Raw genomic sequence first — 20,620 nt, 5'->3', positions numbered from 1 at the left:
TGGGGATCGAACCCACGCCTTCGATTGGATCTCGAATGCCTTACCAATTCGGCTATCTGGGCGACTGTGTTCTCGTTCACTTTCTGGGCTATTTATATTTACTAGAAGTGTATCTGACGCTTGAGGGTGGTAGCCAGCGCCATTATGACTACACGGGGAGAAGGGGACCTTCTTTTCAACCCCGGGGTGTGACTCAAACGTCTACAGCCTGCCATGAGCGGGTAACTGGCGGGAAGGCCTCTTATGCTACCTAGGCATCAAGGCTGCCAGAATCGAGACCCTCGACAGGCTTTCGCAGAATAATATAGTAAGGAAATGAGGGGCTCGTTGAGGAAATACAGAAACATAGGTCGGCAGTCTACAACACCAAAGGTGGCATAGGGGAGTGGTTAGGCGCTTTTTTTTAGTACAGTTAGAAGTTAAGATTTTTTTTTTAATATAAGGAAGAAAGAAAGAAAGAAAGAAAAACACGCGCCCAGAGTGGGGACCGAACCCACGCCTTTCGATTGGATCTCGAATGCCTTACCAATTCGGCTATCTGGGCGACTGTGTTCTCCTTCACTTTCTGGGCTATTTATATTTACTAGAAGTGTATCTGACGCTTGAGGGTGGTAGCCAGTGCCTTTATGACTACACGGGGAGAAGGGGACCTTCTTTTCAACCCCCGGGGTGTGACTCAAACTTCTACAGCCTGTCATGAGCGGGTAACTGGCGGGAAGGCCTCTTATGCTACCTAGGCATCAAGGCTGCCAGAACCGAGACCCTCGCTAGGCTTTCGCAGAATAATATTGTAAGGAAATGAGGGGCTCGTTGAGGAAATACAGAAACATAGGTCGGCATTCTACAGCGCCAAAGGTGGCATAGGGGTGTGGTTAGGCTCTATTTTTTAGTACAGTGAGAAGTTAAGATTTTTTTTAATATAAGGAAGAAAGAAAGAAAGAAAGAAAAACTCGCGCCCAGAGTGGGGACCGAACCCACGCCTTTCGATTGAATCTCGAATGCCTTACCCATTCGGCTATCTGGGCGACTGTGTTCTCCTTCACTTTCTGGGCTATTTATATTTACTAGAAGTGTATCTGACGCTTAAGGGTGGTAGCCAGCGCCACTATGACTACACGGGGAGAAGGGGACCTTCTTTTCAACCCCCGGGGCGTGACTCAAACGTCTACAGCCTGTCATGAGCGGGTAACTGGCGGGAAGCCCTCTTATGCTACATAGGCATCAAGGCTGCCAGAACCGAGACCCTCGCTAGGCTTTCGCAGAATAATATAGTAAGGAAATGAGGGGCTCGTTGAGGAAATACAGAAACATAGGTCGGCAGTCTACAACGCCAAAGGTGGCATAGGGGTGTGGTTAGGCTCTATTTTTTAGTACAGTTATAGGTTAAGATTTTTTTAATATGAGGAAGAAAGAAAGAAAGAAAAACACGCGCCCAGAGTGGGTACCGAACCCACGCCTTTCGATTGGATCTCGAATGCCTTACCAATTCGGCTATCTGGGCGACTGTGTTCTCCTTCACTTTCTGGGCTATTTATATTTACTAGAAGTGTATCTGACGCTTGAGGGTGGTAGCCAGCGCCACTATGACTACACGAGGAGAAGGGGACCTTCTTTTCAACCCCCGGGGCGTGACTCAAACGTCTACAGCCTGTCATGAGCGGGTAACTGGCGGGAAGCCCTCTTATGCTACCTAGGCATCAAGGCTGCCAGAACCGAGACCCTGGCTAGGCTTTCGCAGAATAAAATAGTAAGGAAATGAGGGGCTCGTTGAGGAAATACAGAAACATAGGTCGGCACTCTACAACGCCAAAGGTGGCGTAGGGGTGTGGTTAGGCTCTATTTTTAAGTACAGTTAGAAGTTAAGATTTTTTTAATATAAGGAAGAAAGAAAGAAAGAAAGAAAAACTCGCGCCCAGACTGGGGACCGAACCCACGCCTTTCGATTGGATCTCGAATGCCTTACCAATTCGGCTATCTGGGCGACTGTGTTCTCCTTCACTTTCTGGGCTATATATATTTACTAGAAGTGTATCTTACGCTTGAGGGTGGTAGCCAGCGCCACTATGACTACACGGGGAGAAGGGGACCTTCTTTTCAACCCCCGCGGCGTGACTCAAACGTCTACAGCCTGTCATGAGCGGGTAACTGGCGGGAAGCCCTCTTATGCTACCTAGGCATCAAGGCTGCCAGAACCGAGACCCTCGCTAGGCTTTCGCAGAATAATATAGTAAGGAAATGAGGGGCTCGTTGAGGAAATACAGAAACATAGGGCGGCAGTCTACAACGCCAAAGGTGGCATAGGGGTGTGGTTAGGCTCTATTTTTTAGTACAGTTAGAAGTAAGATTTTTTTAATATAAGGATGAAAGAAAAAAGAAAAACACGCGCCCAGAGTGGGGACCAAACCCACGACTTTCGATTGGATCTCGAATGCCTTACCAATTCGGTTATCTGGGCGACTGTGTTCTCCTTCACTTTCTGGGCTATTTATATTTACTAGAAGTGTATCTGATGCTTGAGGGTGGTAGCCAGCGCCACTATGACTACACGGGTAGAAGGGGACCTCCTTTTCAACCCCGGGGCGTGACTCAAACGTCTACAGCCTGTCATGAGCGGGTAACTTGCGGGAAGCCCTCTTATGCTACCTAGGCATCAAGGCTGCCAGAACCGAGACCGTCGCTAGGCTTTCGCAGAATAATATAGTAAGGAAATGAGGGGCTCGTTGAGGAAATACAGAAACATAGGTCGCCAGTCTACAACGCCAAAGGTGGCATAGGGGTGTGGTTAGGCACTATTTTTTAGTACAGTTAGAAGTTCAGATTTTTTTTAATATAAGGAAGAAAGAAAGAAAGAAAAAAAACACGCGGTCAGAGTGGGGACCGAACCCACGCCTTTCGATTGGATCTCGAATGCCTTACCAATTCGGCTATCTGGGCGACTGTGTTCTCCTTCACTTTCTGGGCTATTTATATTTACTAGAAGTGTATCTGACGCTTAAGGGTGGTAGCCAGCGCCACTATGACTTCACGGGAAGAAGGGGACCTTCTTTTCAACCCCCGGGGCGTGACTCAAACGTCTGCAGCCTGTCATGAGCGGGTAACTGGCGGGAAGCCCTCTTATGCTACCTAGGCATCAAGGCTGCCAGAACCGAGACCCTCGCTAGGCTTTCGCAGAATAATATAGTAAGGAAATGAGGGGCTCGTAGAGGAAATACAGAAACATAGGTCGGCAGTGTACAACGCCAAAGGTGGCATAGGGGTGTGGTCAGGCTCTATTTTTTAGTACAGTTAGAAGTTAAGATTTTTTTAATATAAGGAAGAAAGAAAGAAAGAAAAACACGCGCCCAGAGTGGGGGCCGAACCCACACCTTTCGATGGGATCTCGAATGCCTTACAAATTCGGCTATCTGGGCGACTGTGTTCTCCTTCACTTTCTGGGCTATTTATATTTACTAGAAGTGTATCTGATGCTTGAGGGTGGTAGCCAGCGCCATTATGACTACACGGGGAGAAGGGGACCTTCTTTTCAACCCCCGGGGCGTGACTCAAACATCTACAGCCTTTCAATGGCGGGTAACTCGCAGGAAGCCCTCTTATGCTACCTAGGCATCAAGGCTGCCAGAACCGAGACCCTCGCTAGGCTTTCGCAGAATAATGTAGTAAGGAAATGAGGGGCTCGTTGAGGAAATACAGAAACATAGGTCGGCAGTCTACAGCGACAAAGGTGGCATAGGGGTGTGGTTAGGCTCTATTTTTTAGTACAGTTAGAAGTTAGGATTTTTTTATACAAGGCAGAAAGAAAGAAAGAAAGAAAAACACGCGCCCAGAGTGGGTACCGAACCCATGCCTTTCGATTGGATCTCGAATGCCTTACCAATTCGGCTATCTGGGCGACTGTGTTCTTCTTCACTTTCTGGGCTATTTATATTTACTAGAAGTGTATCTGATGCTTGAGGGTGGTAGCCAGCGCCACTATGACTACACGAGAAGAAGGGGACCTTCTTTTCAACCCCCAGGGCGTGACTCAAATGTCTACAGCCTGTCATGAGCGGGTAACTGGCGGGAAGCCCTCTTATGCTACCTAGGCATCAAGGCTGCCAGAACCGAGACCCTCGCTAGGCTTTCGCAGAATAATATAGTAAGGAAATGAGGGGCTCGTTGAGGAAATACAGAAACATAGGTCGGCAGTCTACAGCGCCAAAGGTGGCATAGGGGTGTGGTTAGGCACTATTTTTTAGTACAGTTAGAAGTTAAGATTTTTTTTAATATAAGGAAGAAAGAAAGAAAAACAAAAAACACGCCGTCAGAGTGGGGACCGAACCCACGCCTTTCGATTGGATCTCGAATGCCTTACCAATTCGGCTATCTGGGCGACTGTGTTCTCCTTCACTTTCTGGGCTATTTATATTTACTAGAAGTGTATCTGACGCTTAAGGGTGGTAGCAAGCGCCACTATGACTTCACGGGAAGAAGGGGACCTTCTTTTCAACCCCCGGGGCGTGACTCAAACGTCTGCAGCCTGTCATGAGCGGGTAACTGGCGGGAAGCCCTCTAATGTTACCTAGGCATCAAGGCTGCCAGAACCGAGACCCTCGCTAGGCTTTCGCAGAATTATATAGTAAGGAAATGAGGGGCTCGTTGAGGAAATACAGAAACATAGGTCGGCAGTGTACAACGCCAAAGGTGGCATAGGGGTGTGGTTAGGCTTTTTTTTAGTACAGTTAGAAGTTGAGATTTTTTTAATATAAGGAAGAAAGAAAGAAAGAAAAAAAAAACACGCGGTCAGAGTGGGGATCGAACCCACGCCTTTCGATTGGATCTCAAATGCCTTACCAATTCGGCTATCTGGGCGACTGTGTTCTCGTTCACTTTCTGGGCTATTTATAGTTACTAGAAGTGTATCTGACGCTTGAGGGTGGTAGCCAGCGCCATTATGACTACACGGGGAGAAGGGGACCTTCTTTTCAACCCCGGGGTGTGACTCAAACGTCTACAGCCTGTCATGAGCGGGTAACTGGCGGGAAGGCCTCTTATGCTACCTAGGCATCAAGGCTGCCAGAACCGAGACCCTCGCTAGGCTTTCGCAGAATAATATAGTAAGGAAATGAGGGGCTCGTTGAGGAAATACAGAAACATAGGTCGGCATTCTACAGCGCCAAAGGTGGCATAGGGGTGTGGTTAGGCTCTATTTTTTAGTACAGTTAGAAGTTAGGATTTTTTTTAAATACAAGGAAGAAAGAAAGAAAGAAAGAAAAACACGCGCCCAGAGTGGGGACCAAACTTACGCCTTTCGATTGGATCTCGAATGCCTTACCAATTCGGCTATCTGGGCGACTGTGTTCTCCTTCACTTTCTGGGCTATTTATATTTACTAGAAGTGTATCTGACGCTTAAGGGTGGTAGCCAGCGCCACTATGACTTCACGGGAAGAAGGGGACCTTCTTTTCAACCCCCGGGGCGTGACTCAAACGTCTGCAGCCTGTCATGAGCGGGTAACTGGCGGGAAGCCCTCTTATGCTACCTAGGCATCAAGGCTGCCAGAACCGAGACCCTCGCTAGGCTTTCGCAGAATAATATAGTAAGGAAATGAGGGGCTCGTTGAGGAAATACAGAAACATAGGTCGGCAGTGTACAACGCCAAAGGTGGCATAGGGGTGTGGTCAGGCTCTATTTTTTAGTACAGTTAGAAGTTAAGATTTTTTTAATATAAGGAAGAAAGAAAGAAAGAAAAACACGCGCCCAGAGTGGGGGCCGAACCCACACCTTTCGATGGGATCTCGAATGCCTTACAAATTCGGCTATCTGGGCGACTGTGTTCTCCTTCACTTTCTGGGCTATTTATATTTACTAGAAGTGTATCTGATGCTTGAGGGTGGTAGCCAGCGCCATTATGACTACACGGGGAGAAGGGGACCTTCTTTTCAACCCCCGGGGCGTGACTCAAACATCTACAGCCTTTCATGAGCGGGTAACTCGCAGGAAGCCCTCTTATGCTACCTAGGCATCAAGGCTGCCAGAACCGAGACCCTCGCTAGGCTTTCGCAGATTAATGTAGTAAGGAAATGAGGGGCTCGTTGAGGAAATACAGAAACATAGGTCGGCAGTCTACAGCGACAAAGGTGGCATAGGGGTGTGGTTAGGCTTTTTTTTTTAGTACAGTTAGAAGTTAGGATTTTTTTATACAAGGCAGAAAGAAAGAAAGAAAGAAAAACACGCGCCCAGAGTGGGTACCGAACCCATGCCTTTCGATTGGATCTCGAATGCCTTACCAATTCGGCTATCTGGGCGACTGTGTTCTTCTTCACTTTCTGGGCTATTTATATTTACTAGAAGTATATCTGATGCTTGAGGGTGGTAGCCAGCGCCACTATGACTACACGAGAAGAAGGGGACCTTCTTTTCAACCCCCGGGGCGTGACTCGAATGTCTACAGCCTGTCATGAGCGGGTAACTGGCGGGAAGCCCTCTTATGCTACCTAGGCATCAAGGCTGCCAGAACCGAGACCGTCGCTAGGCTTTCGCAGAATAATATAGTAAGGAAATGAGGGGCTCGTTGAGGAAATACAGAAACATAGGTCGGCAGTCTACAACGCCAAAGGTGGCATAGGGGTGTGGTTAGGCACTATTTTTTAGTACAGTTAGAAGTTAAGATTTTTTTTAATATAAGGAAGAAAGAAAGAAAAACAAAAAACACGCCGTCAGAGTGGGGACCGAACCCACGCCTTTCGATTGGATCTCGAATGCCTTACCAATTCGGCTATCTGGGCGACTGTGTTCTCCTTCACTTTCTGGGCTATATATATTTACTAGAAGTGTATCTTACGCTTGAGGGTGGTAGCCAGCGCCACTATGACTACACGGGGAGAAGGGGACCTTCTTTTCAACCCCCGGGGCGTGACTCAAACGTCTACAGCCTGTCATGAGCGGGTAACTGGCGGGAAGCCCTCTTATGCTACCTAGGCATCAAGGCTGCCAGAACCGAGACCCTCGCTAGGCTTTCGCAGAATAATATAGTAAGGAAATGAGGGGCTCGTTGAGGAAATACAGAAACATAGGTCGGCAGTCTACAACGCCAAAGGTGGCATAGGGGTGTGGTTAGGCTCTATTTTTTAGTACAGTTAGAAGTAAGATTTTTTTAATATAAGGATGAAAGAAAAAAGAAAAACACGCGCCCAGAGTGGGGACCAAACCCACGACTTTCGATTGGATCTCGAATGCCTTACCAATTCGGTTATCTGGGCGACTGTGTTCTCCTTCACTTTCTGGGCTATTTATATTTACTAGAAGTGTATCTGATGCTTGAGGGTGGTAGCCAGCGCCACTATGACTACACGGGTAGAAGGGGACCTCCTTTTCAACCCCGGGGCGTGACTCAAACGTCTACAGCCTGTCATGAGCGGGTAACTTGCGGGAAGCCCTCTTATGCTACCTAGGCATCAAGGCTGCCAGAACCGAGACCCTCGCTAGGCTTTCGCAGAATTATATAGTAAGGAAATGAGGGGCTCGTTGAGGAAATACAGAAACATAGGTCGGCAGTGTACAACGCCAAAGGTGGCATAGGGGTGTGGTTAGGCTTTTTTTTAGTACAGTTAGAAGTTGAGATTTTTTTAATATAAGGAAGAAAGAAAGAAAGAAAAAAAAAACACGCGGTCAGAGTGGGGATCGAACCCACGCCTTTCGATTGGATCTCAAATGCCTTACCAATTCGGCTATCTGGGCGACTGTGTTCTCGTTCACTTTCTGGGCTATTTATAGTTACTAGAAGTGTATCTGACGCTTGAGGGTGGTAGCCAGCGCCATTATGACTACACGGGGAGAAGGGGACCTTCTTTTCAACCCCGGGGTGTGACTCAAACGTCTACAGCCTGTCATGAGCGGGTAACTGGCGGGAAGGCCTCTTATGCTACCTAGGCATCAAGGCTGCCAGAACCGAGACCCTCGCTAGGCTTTCGCAGAATAATATAGTAAGGAAATGAGGGGCTCGTTGAGGAAATACAGAAACATAGGTCGGCATTCTACAGCGCCAAAGGTGGCATAGGGGTGTGGTTAGGCTCTATTTTTTAGTACAGGTAGAAGTTAGGATTTTTTTTAAATACAAGGAAGAAAGAAAGAAAGAAAGAAAAACACGCGCCCAGAGTGGGGACCAAACTTACGCCTTTCGATTGGATCTCGAATGCCTTACCAATTCGGCTATCTGGGCGACTGTGTTCTCCTTCACTTTCTGGGCTATTTATATTTACTAGAAGTGTATCTGACGCTTAAGGGTGGTAGCCAGCGCCACTATGACTTCACGGGAAGAAGGGGACCTTCTTTTCAACCCCCGGGGCGTGACTCAAACGTCTGCAGCCTGTCATGAGCGGGTAACTGGCGGGAAGCCCTCTTATGCTACCTAGGCATCAAGGCTGCCAGAACCGAGACCCTCGCTAGGCTTTCGCAGAATAATATAGTAAGGAAATGAGGGGCTCGTTGAGGAAATACAGAAACATAGGTCGGCAGTGTACAACGCCAAAGGTGGCATAGGGGTGTGGTCAGGCTCTCTTTTTTAGTACAGTTAGAAGTTAAGATTTTTTTAATATAAGGAAGAAAGAAAGAAAGAAAAACACGCGCCCAGAGTGGGGGCCGAACCCACACCTTTCGATGGGATCTCGAATGCCTTACAAATTCGGCTATCTGGGCGACTGTGTTCTCCTTCACTTTCTGGGCTATTTATATTTACTAGAAGTGTATCTGATGCTTGAGGGTGGTAGCCAGCGCCATTATGACTACACGGGGAGAAGGGGACCTTCTTTTCAACCCCCGGGGCGTGACTCAAACATCTACAGCCTTTCATGAGCGGGTAACTCGCAGGAAGCCCTCTTATGCTACCTAGGCATCAAGGCTGCCAGAACCGAGACCCTCGCTAGGCTTTCGCAGATTAATGTAGTAAGGAAATGAGGGGCTCGTTGAGGAAATACAGAAACATAGGTCGGCAGTCTACAGCGACAAAGGTGGCATAGGGGTGTGGTTAGGCTTTTTTTTTTAGTACAGTTAGAAGTTAGGATTTTTTATACAAGGCAGAAAGAAAGAAAGAAAGAAAAACACGCGCCCAGAGTGGGTACCGGACCCATGCCTTTCGATTGGATCTCGAATGCCTTACCAATTCGGCTATCTGGGCGACTGTGTTCTTCTTCACTTTCTGGGCTATTTATATTTACTAGAAGTATATCTGATGCTTGAGGGTGGTAGCCAGCGCCACTATGACTACACGAGAAGAAGGGGACCTTCTTTTCAACCCCCGGGGCGTGACTCGAATGTCTACAGCCTGTCATGAGCGGGTAACTGGCGGGAAGCCCTCTTATGCTACCTAGGCATCAAGGCTGCCAGAACCGAGACCGTCGCTAGGCTTTCGCAGAATAATATAGTAAGGAAATGAGGGGCTCGTTGAGGAAATACAGAAACATAGGTCGGCAGTCTACAACGCCAAAGGTGGCATAGGGGTGTGGTTAGGCACTATTTTTTAGTACAGTTAGAAGTTAAGATTTTTTTTAATATAAGGAAGAAAGAAAGAAAAACAAAAAACACGCCGTCAGAGTGGGGACCGAACCCACGCCTTTCGATTGGATCTCGAATGCCTTACCAATTCGGCTATCTGGGCGACTGTGTTCTCCTTCACTTTCTGGGCTATTTATATTTACTAGAAGTGTATCTGACGCTTGAGGGTGGTAGCCAGTGCCTTTATGACTACACGGGGAGAAGGGGACCTTCTTTTCAACCCCCGGGGCGTGACTCAAACTTCTACAGCCTGTCATGAGCGGGTAACTGGCGGGAAGGCCTCTTATGCTACCTAGGCATCAAGGCTGCCAGAACCGAGACCCTCGCTAGGCTTTCGCAGAATAATATTGTAAGGAAATGAGGGGCTCGTTGAGGAAATACAGAAACATAGGTCGGCATTCTACAGCGCCAAAGGTGGCATAGGGGTGTGGTTAGGCTCTATTTTTTAGTACAGTGAGAAGTTAAGATTTTTTTAATATAAGGAAGAAAGAAAGAAAGAAAGAAAAACTCGCGCCCAGAGTGGGTACCGAACCCACGCCTTTCGATGGATCTCGAATGCCTTACCAATTCGGCTATCTGGGCGACTGTGTTCTCCTTCACTTTCTGGGCTATTTATATTTACTAGAAGTGTATCTGACGCTTGAGGGTGGTAGCCAGTGCCTTTATGACTACACGGGGAGAAGGGGACCTTCTTTTCAACCCCCGGGGTGTGACTCAAACTTCTACAGCCTGTCATGAGCGGGTAACTGGCGGGAAGGCCTCTTATGCTACCTAGGCATCAAGGCTGCCAGAACCAAGACCCTCGCTAGGCTTTCGCAGAATAATATTGTAAGGAAATGAGGGGCTCGTTGAGGAAATACAGAAACATAGGTCGGCATTCTACAGCGCCAAAGGTGGCATAGGGGTGTGGTTAGGCTCTATTTTTTAGTGCAGTTAGAAGTTAGGATTTTTTTTAAATACAAGGAAGAAAGAAAGAAAGAAAGAAAAACACGCGCCCAGAGTGGGGACCAAACTTACGCCTTTCGATTGAATCTCGAATGCCTTACCAATTCGGCTATCTGGGCGACTGTGTTCTCCTTCACTTTCTGGGCTATTTATATTTTCTAGAAGTGTATCTGACGCTTGAGGGTTGTAGCCAGCGCCACTATGACTACACGGGGAGAAAGGGACCTTCTTTTCAACCCCGGGGCGTGACTCAAACGTCTACAGCCTGTCATGAGCGGGTAACTGGCGGGAAGCCCTCTTATGCTACCTAGGCATCAAGGCTGCCAGAACCGGGACCATCGCTAGCCTTTCGCAGAATAATATAGTAAGGAAATGAGGGGCTCGTTGAGGAAATACAGAAACATAGGTCGGCACTCTACAACGCCAAAGGTGGCGTAGGGGTGTGGCTAGGCTCTATTTTTAAGTACAGTTAGAAGTTAAGATTTTTTTTAATATAAGGAAGAAAGAAAGAAAGAAAAACTCGCGCCCAGAGTGGGGACCGAACCCACGCCTTTCGATTGGATCTCGAATGCCTTACCAATTCGGCTATCTGGGCGACTGTGTTCTCCTTCACTTTCTGGGCTATATATATTTACTAGAAGTGTATCTTACGCTTGAGGGTGGTAGCCAGCACCACTATGACTACACGGGGAGAAGGGGACCTTTTTTTCAACCCCCGGGGTGTGACTCAAACGTCTACAGCCTGTCATGAGCGGGTAACTGGCGGGAAGCCCTCTTATGCTACCTAGGCATCAAGGCTGCCAGAACCGAGACCCTCGCTAGGCTTTCGCAGAATAATATAGTAAGGAAATGAGGGGCTCGTTCAGGAAATACAGAAACATAGGTCGGCAGTCTACAACGCCAAAGGTGGCATAGGGGTGTGGTTAGGCTCTATTTTTTAGTACAGTTAGAAGTAAGATTTTTTTAATATAAGGATGAAAGAAAAAAGAAAAACACGTGCCCAGAGTGGGGACTGAACCCACGACTTTCGATTGGATCTCGAATGCCTTACCAATTCGGTTATCTGGGCGACTGTGTTCTCCTTCACTTTCTGGGCTATTTATATTTACTAGAAGTGTATCTGATGCTTGAGGGTGGTAGCCAGCGCCACTATGACTACACGGGTAGAAGGGGACCTCCCTTTCAACCCCGGGGCGTGACTCAAACGTCTACAGCCTGTCATGAGCGGGTAACTGGCGGGAAGCCCTCTTATGCTACCTAGGCATCAAGGCTGCCAGAACCGAGACCGTCGCTAGGCTTTCGCAGAATAATATAGTAAGGAAATGAGGGGCTCGTTGAGGAAATACAGAAACATAGGTCGCCAGTCTACAACGCCAAAGGTGGCATAGGGGTGTGGTTAGGCACTATTTTTTAGTACAGTTAGAAGTTAAGATTTTTTTAATATAAGGAAGAAAGAAAGAAAGAAAAAAAAACACGCGGTCAGAGTGGGGACCGAACCCACGCCTTTCGATTGGATCTCGAATGCCTTACCAATTCGGCTATCTGGGCGACTGTGTTCTCCTTCACTTTCTGGGCTATTTATATTTACTAGAAGCGTATCTGACGCTTAAGGGTGGTAGCCAGCGCCACTATGACTTCATGGGAAGAAGGGGACCTTCTTTTCAACCCCCGGGGCGTGACTCAAACGTCTGCAGCCTGTCATGAGCGGGTAACTGGCGGGAAGCCCTCTTATGCTACCTAGGCATCAAGGCTGCCAGAACCGAGACCCTCGCTAGGCTTTCGCAGAATAATATAGTAAGGAAATGAGGGGCTCGTTGAGGAAATACAGAAACATAGGTCGGCAGTGTACAATGCCAAAGGTGGCATAGGGGTGTGGTTAGGCTTTTTTTTAAGTACAGTTAGAAGTTAAGATTTTTTTTAATATAAGGAAGAAAGAAAGAAAGAAAAAAAAACACGCGGTCAGAGTGGGGACTGAACCCACGCCTTTCGATTGGATCTCGAATGCCTTACCAATTCGGCTATCTGGGCGACTGTGTTCTCGTTCACTTTCTGGGCTATTTATATTTACTAGAAGTGTATCTGACGCTTGAGGGTGGTAGCCAGCGCCATTATGACTACACGGGGAGAAGGGGACCTTCTTTTCAACCCCCGGGGTGTGACTCAAACGTCTACAGCCTGTCATGAGCGGGTAACTGGCGGGAAGGCCTCTTATGCTACGTAGGCATCAAGGCTGCCAGAACCGAGACCCTCGCTAGGCTTTCGCAGAATAATATAGTAAGGAAATGAGGGGCTCGTTGAGGAAATACAGAAACATAGGTCGGCAGTCTACAACACCAAAGGTGGCATAGGGGAGTGGTTAGGCTCTATTTTTTAGTACAGTTAGAAGTTAAGATTTTTTTTTAATATAAGGAAGAAAGAAAGAAAGAAAGAAAGAAAAACACGCGCCCAGAGTGGGGACCGAACCCTCGCCTTTCGATTGAATCTCGAATGCCTTACCAATTCGGCTATCTGGGCGACTGTGTTCTCCTTCACTTTCTGGGCTATTTTTATTTACTAGAAGTGTATCTGACGCTTGAGGGTGGTAGCCAGCGCCACTATGACTACACGGGAAGAAGGGGACCTTCTTTTCAACCCCCGGGGCGTGACTCAAACGTCTGCAGCCTGTCATGGGCGGGTAACTGGCGGGAAGCCCTCTTATGCTACCTAGGCATCAAGGCTGCCAGAACCGAGACCCTCGCTAGGCTTTCGCAGAATAATATAGTAAGGAAATGAGGGGCTCGTTGAGGAAATACAGAAACATAGGTCGGCAGTCTACAACGCCAAAGGTGGCATAGGGGTGTGGTTAGGATCTATTTTTTAGTACAGTTAGAAGTTAAGATTTTTTTTAATATAAGAAAGAAAGAAAGAAAGAAAGAAAAAAAAAACACGCGGTCAGAGTGGGGACCGAACCTACGCCTTTCGATTGGATCTCGAATGCCTTACCAAATCGGCTATCTGGGCGACTGTGTTCTCCTTCACTTTCTGGGCTATTTATATTTACTAGAAGTGTATCTGACGATTGAGGGTGGTAGCCAGCGCCACTATGACTACACGGGAAGAAGGGGACCTTCTTTTCAACCCCCGGGGCGTGACTCAAACGCTGCGCTGGCTACCACCCTCAAGCGTCAGATACAATTCTAGTGAATATAAATAGCCCAGAAAGTGAAGGAGAACACAGTCGCCCAGATAGCCGAATTGGTAAGGCATTCGAGATCCAATCGAAAGGCGTGGGTTCGGTCCCCACTCCGGGCGCGTGTTTTTCTTTCTTTCTTTCTTTCTTCCTTATATTAAAAAAAATCTTAACTTCTAACTGTACTAAAAAATAGAGCCTAACCACACCCCCATGCCACCTTTGGCGTTGTACACTGCCGACCTATGTTTCTGTATTTCCTCAACGAGCCCCTCATTTCCTTACTATATTATTCTGCGAAAGCCTAGCGAGGGTCTCGGTTCTGGCAGCCTTGATGCCTAGGTAGCATAAGAGGGCTTCCCGCCAGTTACGCGCTCATGACAGGCTGTAGACGTTTGATTCACGCCCCGGGGGTTGAAAAGAAGGTCCCCTTCTCCCCGTGTAGTCAAAGTGGCGCTGGCTCCCAGCCTCAAGATTCAGATACACTTGTAGTAAATATAAATAACCCAGAAAGTGAAGGAGAACACAGTTGCCCAGATAGCCGAATTGGTAAGGCATTCGAGATCCAATCGAAAGGCGTGGGTTCGGTCCCCACTCTGGGCGCGTGTTTTTCTTTCTTTCTTTCTTTCTCCCTTATATGAAAAAAATCTTAACTTCTAACTGTACTAAAATATAGAGCCTAACCACACCCCTATGCCACCTTTGGCGTTGTAGACTGCCGACCTATGTTTCTATATATATATATATATATATATATATATATATATATATATATATATAGTATAAAAAGATAAAAACTCACACAGAGCGCAAAAAATAAGGTTAGTAGAGACAGAGACAACCGAGAAAGACGTAGAAAATAGAAATATGTTTACTGACGTTTCAGGGAGAGGACTCCCTTTCTTCAGAGTACCAAGAAAGGGAGTCTTCTACGTGAAACGTCAGTAAACTTATTTCTATTTCCTACGTCTTTATCGGTTGTCTCTGTCTCTACTAACCTTATGTATATATATATATATATATATATATATATATATATATATATATATATATATATATATATATATATCAAGGTGTCGAACCGGAACCGAACCGAACCCAAACTGTTATTTTTTGAGCACGCTGAACCCAAACCGTTACTAAACCAAAAAAAGAAATATCGGTTACTGGTTCATGCCAAAACGGTTCGACCCTCCGTTGTTGATATTGCATAGTCAATGTAATTTAGGCCTTTTTATTTCACGTACCAGCAACTTCGTACCCTCTCGCGCGCTTTCCCCTTCAGACAATCGAGCACTATCACGCTCTATGTAACAACAAGGGAAATGAATGAGCACCAATGTAGCAATGGTCTGTTGCTGCTGGAAGCGCGATCGTATAGTGCAAGCTGACGAAACAAAATGTCATTCTCGGCAGCTTGCAGGGGATATAAAACGACTTTGCGCTTCCCTAGCTGCGACGCAATCAGGCTGCAGGAGTGTTCCACGGAGCAACAGCGAAAGCACACTCCTCGTGTGTGCAAACGTTTTGCATTTCATAATTTGTTTAGAAGGTCCGACACCTGCAAATTGTTAATATGACAAGTGTGACCACAGGAGCTGCTCTGTGGCCAAGGCGTTTGCTGCTGGCCACAAGTGCCTCGATCTCCCTTCCCCACGACCATTTTTCTGAAGCAGATAGAAACTGAGAACGTCCGTGTATTGAGATTTTGATCCACGATTAATATCACCAGCTGGTTAAAATAGGTCTGCCGGCCTGCAACATAAGCTGCGCCTCGGAGCAGAGATATAGCACGGGGAATCAAACGCGCCAGTTTTTTTAAATGTGTTTACACGGAAAACAACAAAAAAGAAAAGGCGAATCACATTGTTCTAAAATACTACGCAAAAAGTAAGTAAAACCAAATAAGTACAAAAACACCAAAACGTCGATATTGCTTTATACTTTTCTTTGCCCTGCCTTTCACAACCAAACGTGTCTCCTCAATGCGAAGGAAGTGAGTTCCGTGGTCAGTTTTTGAGGACAGTACAGTGGACAAGTACCGTTTCCGTTTTCACAGATACAAAAACAACAGATGTCATGGAAAACTGTTAAAGGAGTACTGACAGGAAATTTCTCGCTTTCAGTTTTTATGCTGTAAAGAATACCTATTGACCCAGTAATTACGAAAATCGAACCGAAAGCCGTCAGCCGCCAACACAGAATTAATTATAGCACGTTTATTGCCACCAATTTCAAATTTGGTCGCTGCGCGGGAAAATGGCCGTTGGAAGGCCAGCCTGCAAGCGGGCCAGCCTTACGTCACGGTCTCACCCGTGACGTCAGGGACGTTTTTCTTTCCTCCATGCGTTCGCCGCATCGTCTGCTACGATTGCACATTGGTCCGCACTTTCCCGCGCAGTCGACATGTTGTCTGAATCGTCAGACTCGGATGAGTCGCTGTCACCCGACAGACAGAACAACTTTATTTGGCCGGAAGACTAGGCCGGCGATGTCTTCGCCGTCGTCCGTTTTTTATTATTACAGCGGCTCGAACCGGCGCAGACCGTGATAGCAACAGCTTGTCGCCACTCTTCTAATCAATCTGATCGCGAAAAAGAAGTTCCACATGCGAGAAAGTAGATGTTAGTGTGTTGAAAAATTGTGCTAGGGGTTGTTATCAGCGCTGAATTTAAAATTGGCGTTCAGATATTTGCCGCGATGGTAAGCCTACGCTGACCGGCAGCGGAGGTTCGGCGCTCCGACCCAGCACTGCCGGCACCGCGGTGCGGCGAGCGGCCGAAAGATGGCGCCACCTGCGTGCTAAAATCAAAACAGGCCGCGGCAGATGTCTTGGTCACCGATCGCTGAAACGAAACTTATTGCCAAAATAAAGCTCGATATGCGAAAAAGTGGATGCTAGTGTGGTGAAAAGTTGTGTAAGGGATGGTCATTCGCAGTTGTACAGATACCAGCGATCAAATAGCCGCCGCGATACTAAGCCTAAAGTTCCCAACACCCAAGGTGAACCGTGCAACCCCGAGTCCGCTGGCTTGGGCGACAGTTCTTGCGGCCGCCGCCGCGCACGAACTCAGTCCACGTTTAGCGCTCCATGTCGTCGCGTGGAAAATAATGCATCTTGTCGTCGTCGTCGATTTGCTCGGACAGCTCTTCCACGAGCAGTACTTCGCATACCGCGAGCTTGCCATAGCACAACTTGGGCGAGCTCGGCGATGTGCACCGCCGCGTCGCCGCGGTGCCGGCACCGCGCAGTTTTCGGCACCAGTGCAAGGGAACACCGTCCGCCGGCCACGAACTGAAGAGCGAAGACGTCGAACACGCAACGTTTACAAGCATTGCTCACACAGCTACGCCCACGTCTCCTGCCCAAACGAATACCACCGACAACAACAGCGCAGGATATCGTTTCCGGCTCCGAAAACGACTATATGACGTCACCCTGAACCGGCCAGACAGGCAGGCCGATGTTTCGTCACACCGAAAGCGTTTTTGCTAGTGCTGCCGATTTGTGGAAGCTCGCGGCCTGGACAATCTAAATCGATTTTAGATGTGATTCCGGCCTCGGATCGCTGCAAAAATTTCTGTGAGGCATCTGTACAAACTACTGAAGCCAATTATATCATTTTTTAGCTGTCAAAATTTGGTGTCAGGGCAACCTTAAGGTGCGCACTTAATCCTTTGGCAAGAAACTGCAGCCCTCGACCTTGTCTTGGAAATAGAAACAGTCATAAAGCAGATGACACGAGCAGAAAGGCAGACCGGTAGCTCACACTGTCCCATTCGCCCAGCGATAATCTTTTCTGCGTGTTCTGCAGTTTTGTCGCTTTCAGATCTGCTTTTGTTTAGGGGCGAAGCTCCTCTTGCTCGGGCCCTGTCCCGTCCCTCGTTGCTGCTGTATACGGCAAGGCACATTAATGATGATTGTGGCAGGATCCCCCTAGGGATTGGCAAACCAAAGATTGGCCGAAGAAGACAAAACGTTCAATGCGTTCGTTACTACCCAACAAGGAGAAGAGGAAGAAGAGGTTGTCGTTCGTTGCCTGCGAGCTCAAGACGCGTACCGGGGGTACACGACACAAGACGCTCTGCAGAAGGCGACGGCCAAGGTGGCTAAAATGTCACACACCGAATTCGCCAACTTACCCATGGAGATTCTCATCGTCCAAAACAACCCCTGCATAACCACCACAAACATCGACGTCGTCGACGGGCTTGTCAACGGAGCGGTGGAAAGCTTGACGTGTCGAGTCTTTATATGATGTGCGGGTGAATGTTTCACGGCTTTGCCGATAAGCATTTTAGATGCGACGCTGAGAGGAGCATCTCTTGCCGGCGGCCCTGTCCTTCCTGCATCGTCGTTGTCCGCGTCCGCACAGCTGCGTCTCTCCTCCGCTCGCTTCCTCTGCTCTCTCCGATAGCGAACACTCTCGCCCAACATCTGCGGGCGCGTGGCGCAGCGCACTCTCACTCCGCCGGTGGGCGGCGCTGCGCACGGCGCAAGCGCGCTGTGCGCCTGTGCAGCGCCCTCTCTCTCCGCGGTCTCTTCTCCTTCGGGTGCGCTGCGCATATAAGTGGAGTGCCGCGCTCCGGCCGGTCTCTCAGTCGACGGTCGTCCGCGCTACGCTTGCTCTCTCTCTCTCTCTCTCTCTCTCTCTCTCGCATTACCCGACGATTGCTCACGCAATTCGAGTAATCGACCCAACGGAAACGCACAATGGAACCCCCTTCAGCGTCGCATCACACCAGGGTTCCCGCGAGGGGAGGTGGGCGTAATTTTAGAGAGAGAGAGAGAGAGAGAAACATTTTATTGAGCCGGTGAAGTGGGAGTGGTTCCTTATTCCAGGAAGCCATGCGATGAGCCGGCAGCCTTCGCTCTGGAGGCCAAACGTGTCTGGACGTCCAGATCGCTGCTGGTCACAAGGTTCTCCCACAGCTCAGGGATTGGAAGGGGGGATGGAAGAGGGGGGAGGTTGGGGTTGTGCTTGCACTCTAAAATGATGTGGGGAAGAGTACCGGGTTGTAAGCAGAACTTACATGTGGCCGGGAATTGCGTGGGAAACATGCGATGGAGGCGGACTGGGTGAGGGAACGTATTGCTCTGCAGTCGGCGAAGTAGGGATTCTTCTTCTTTTGAGAGTTTAGGATGCGGAGGAGGGAAGTGCTGTCGCTCGAACCGGTAATATTGAGTGATGTCCTGAAAAGTCAGTAGAGGGACGGACGGTTCGGTATCCTCAGTAGCCTGGAGGGACAGGGCGCAGGCTTGCTGGTGAGCAAAGTTATTGCCCGTCAGTGAGGAATGGCCAGGAGTCCAAACGAGGGTGACTTTCCGGCAGGGTTGATGCAAAGACAGTAGTTTTAAGGTTGAGTGTGCCACCCTTCCGGCTAGAAAGCTTCTGCAGGCTGCTTGAGAATCTGTGATGATTACGGGGTTCTTCGTATGAATGAGGGCTAATGCGATGGCGAACTCTTCGGCAACCGATATTGACGATGTCTCGATTGTTGCTGAAGCTACGAGGGCGGTCTTGGTGGTGACTACGGCCACTTGATTCTGTCCGTTGGGGTAGGTGCTAGCGTCCGTGTAAGAGACATCTGCACGCTTTCCATAGATGGTCTCGTGCACTTGACTTCGCGCTTTTCGGCGTCCGGGCTGTAGGTCCGGGTGCATATTTTTTGGCAAGGGGCGAACCCGGATAACACTTCTCCAGTTATGAGGGAGGGGGTGAGAGGCAGTGGATTGGCATGGGACGTGAAGACTTTCCAGGAGGGCTAAGCCCGCAGGTGTTTGGGTGAGACGGAGACGTTGACTAGATAAATGGCCCTCAATAAGTTCTGACACCGTGTTGTGGAGGCCCAGTTGTAAAAGACGGGCCCTGGAGGTGTTCATAGGAAGATTTAGCGCTTGTTTGCATGCTTTTCGTATAAGCCGGTCAATGGTGTCCGTGTCACTTTTGGTGAGGATAAGGTACGGTGCGACATACGTGACACGTGAAATAAGGAGAGACTGGACCAGTCGGACCATGTCTTTTTCCTTCATGCCACGGTGGCGGTTAGAAACACGTCGAAGCATGTGGGAGACTTGGTTAAAAGCCTTGGAGAGCTTAGATAAAGTTTCATTGTTGCGTGTATTGGCCTGGATGGTGAGGCCTAAAATCTTAAGGGAGGAGCCGGGCCGTACAGTATGGCCGTCGAGGTGGATGCAGACTGGTTCTTTCTGTAGAGCAGATGGATGTTTACGGATTATGACAAGCTCAGATTTTTGGGGGGAGCATTGAAGTCCCACGGAGGAGGCATAGTTGTGAACGACGTCGGTAGCCTGTTGAAGGTAGTCTTGGATGTTTCCCATGGAGTCTGTGTCTGTCCATATGGTGATGTCGTCTGCGTAAAGTGCGTGATGTATGTGAGGGATGGCGTCAAGTTTCTGGGGCAAATCCAGGAGGGCGAGATTGAAAAGGAGTGGAGAAAGAACTGAACCTTGAGGTGTTCCCTGGTCCCCCAAAGCAATAGGCTGGGATTTAATGTCACCTACACGAATGATAGCTTGCCGATGAGTAAGAAAATCTGCAATGTATGAGTACGTACGGTGGCCGCAGCCTGTTTGATTGAGGCGGGATAAAATGGAGGAATGCCAAACATGATCAAATGCCCCTTTTAAGTCCAAGGCAACAATGGCCCGAGGGGAGCAACGAGTCGCTGGAGCAAGGACTTCTTCTTTAATTCGAAGGAGAATATCTTGTGTGCTGAGATGCTTCCTGAAGCCATACATGGTGTCGGGTATAAGGCCTTTTTCTTCAAGGTAGGGTTGGAGGCGCTTCAGTATCATTCTTTCCACTAACTTGCCCACGCAGGAGGTCAGAGAGATTGGTCTTAGGTTATCAAGATGAGGGGACTTATTTGGCTTGGGGATGAATCGTATTTCAGCCGTCTTCCACTGGGGAGGTAGGTGACCTGAGCTCCAGTGCGAATTGATGTGGTATAGAA

At 48.4% G+C, this 20,620-nt stretch overlaps 1 protein-coding gene and 7 non-coding genes across 9 annotated transcripts in view; 3 read left to right on the top strand and 5 right to left on the bottom strand.

Moving 5' to 3' along the window:
* Window positions 1–20,620, top strand: part of LOC144138627 (uncharacterized) — a 220,077-nt gene that overhangs the window by 187,527 nt on the left and 11,930 nt on the right. The window lies entirely within an intron of this gene.
* Trnag-ucc (transfer RNA glycine (anticodon UCC)) lies at window positions 473–544 on the bottom strand. Its single transcript has one exon. It is a non-coding gene; the product is annotated as a tRNA-Gly (tRNA).
* Window positions 954–1,025, bottom strand: Trnae-uuc (transfer RNA glutamic acid (anticodon UUC)). The gene has a single exon. It is a non-coding gene; the product is annotated as a tRNA-Glu (tRNA).
* Window positions 1,430–1,501, bottom strand: Trnag-ucc (transfer RNA glycine (anticodon UCC)). The gene has a single exon. It is a non-coding gene; the product is annotated as a tRNA-Gly (tRNA).
* Trnag-ucc (transfer RNA glycine (anticodon UCC)) lies at window positions 1,910–1,981 on the bottom strand. Its single transcript has one exon. It is a non-coding gene; the product is annotated as a tRNA-Gly (tRNA).
* On the bottom strand, window positions 10,997–11,068 carry Trnag-ucc (transfer RNA glycine (anticodon UCC)). The gene has a single exon. It is a non-coding gene; the product is annotated as a tRNA-Gly (tRNA).
* Window positions 13,693–13,764, top strand: Trnag-ucc (transfer RNA glycine (anticodon UCC)). Its single transcript has one exon. It is a non-coding gene; the product is annotated as a tRNA-Gly (tRNA).
* On the top strand, window positions 14,174–14,245 carry Trnag-ucc (transfer RNA glycine (anticodon UCC)). Its single transcript has one exon. It is a non-coding gene; the product is annotated as a tRNA-Gly (tRNA).

This window comes from Haemaphysalis longicornis, unplaced genomic scaffold, assembly GCF_048455015.1.
Source record: "Haemaphysalis longicornis isolate Haplotype H1 unplaced genomic scaffold, Haemaphysalis longicornis Haplotype H1 scaffold_5, whole genome shotgun sequence".
NCBI classification, from domain to species: domain Eukaryota; kingdom Metazoa; phylum Arthropoda; class Arachnida; order Ixodida; family Ixodidae; genus Haemaphysalis; species Haemaphysalis longicornis.
The sequence above is the reverse complement of the archived record's forward strand: the minus strand, read 5'-3'. Positions and strand labels throughout refer to the sequence as shown.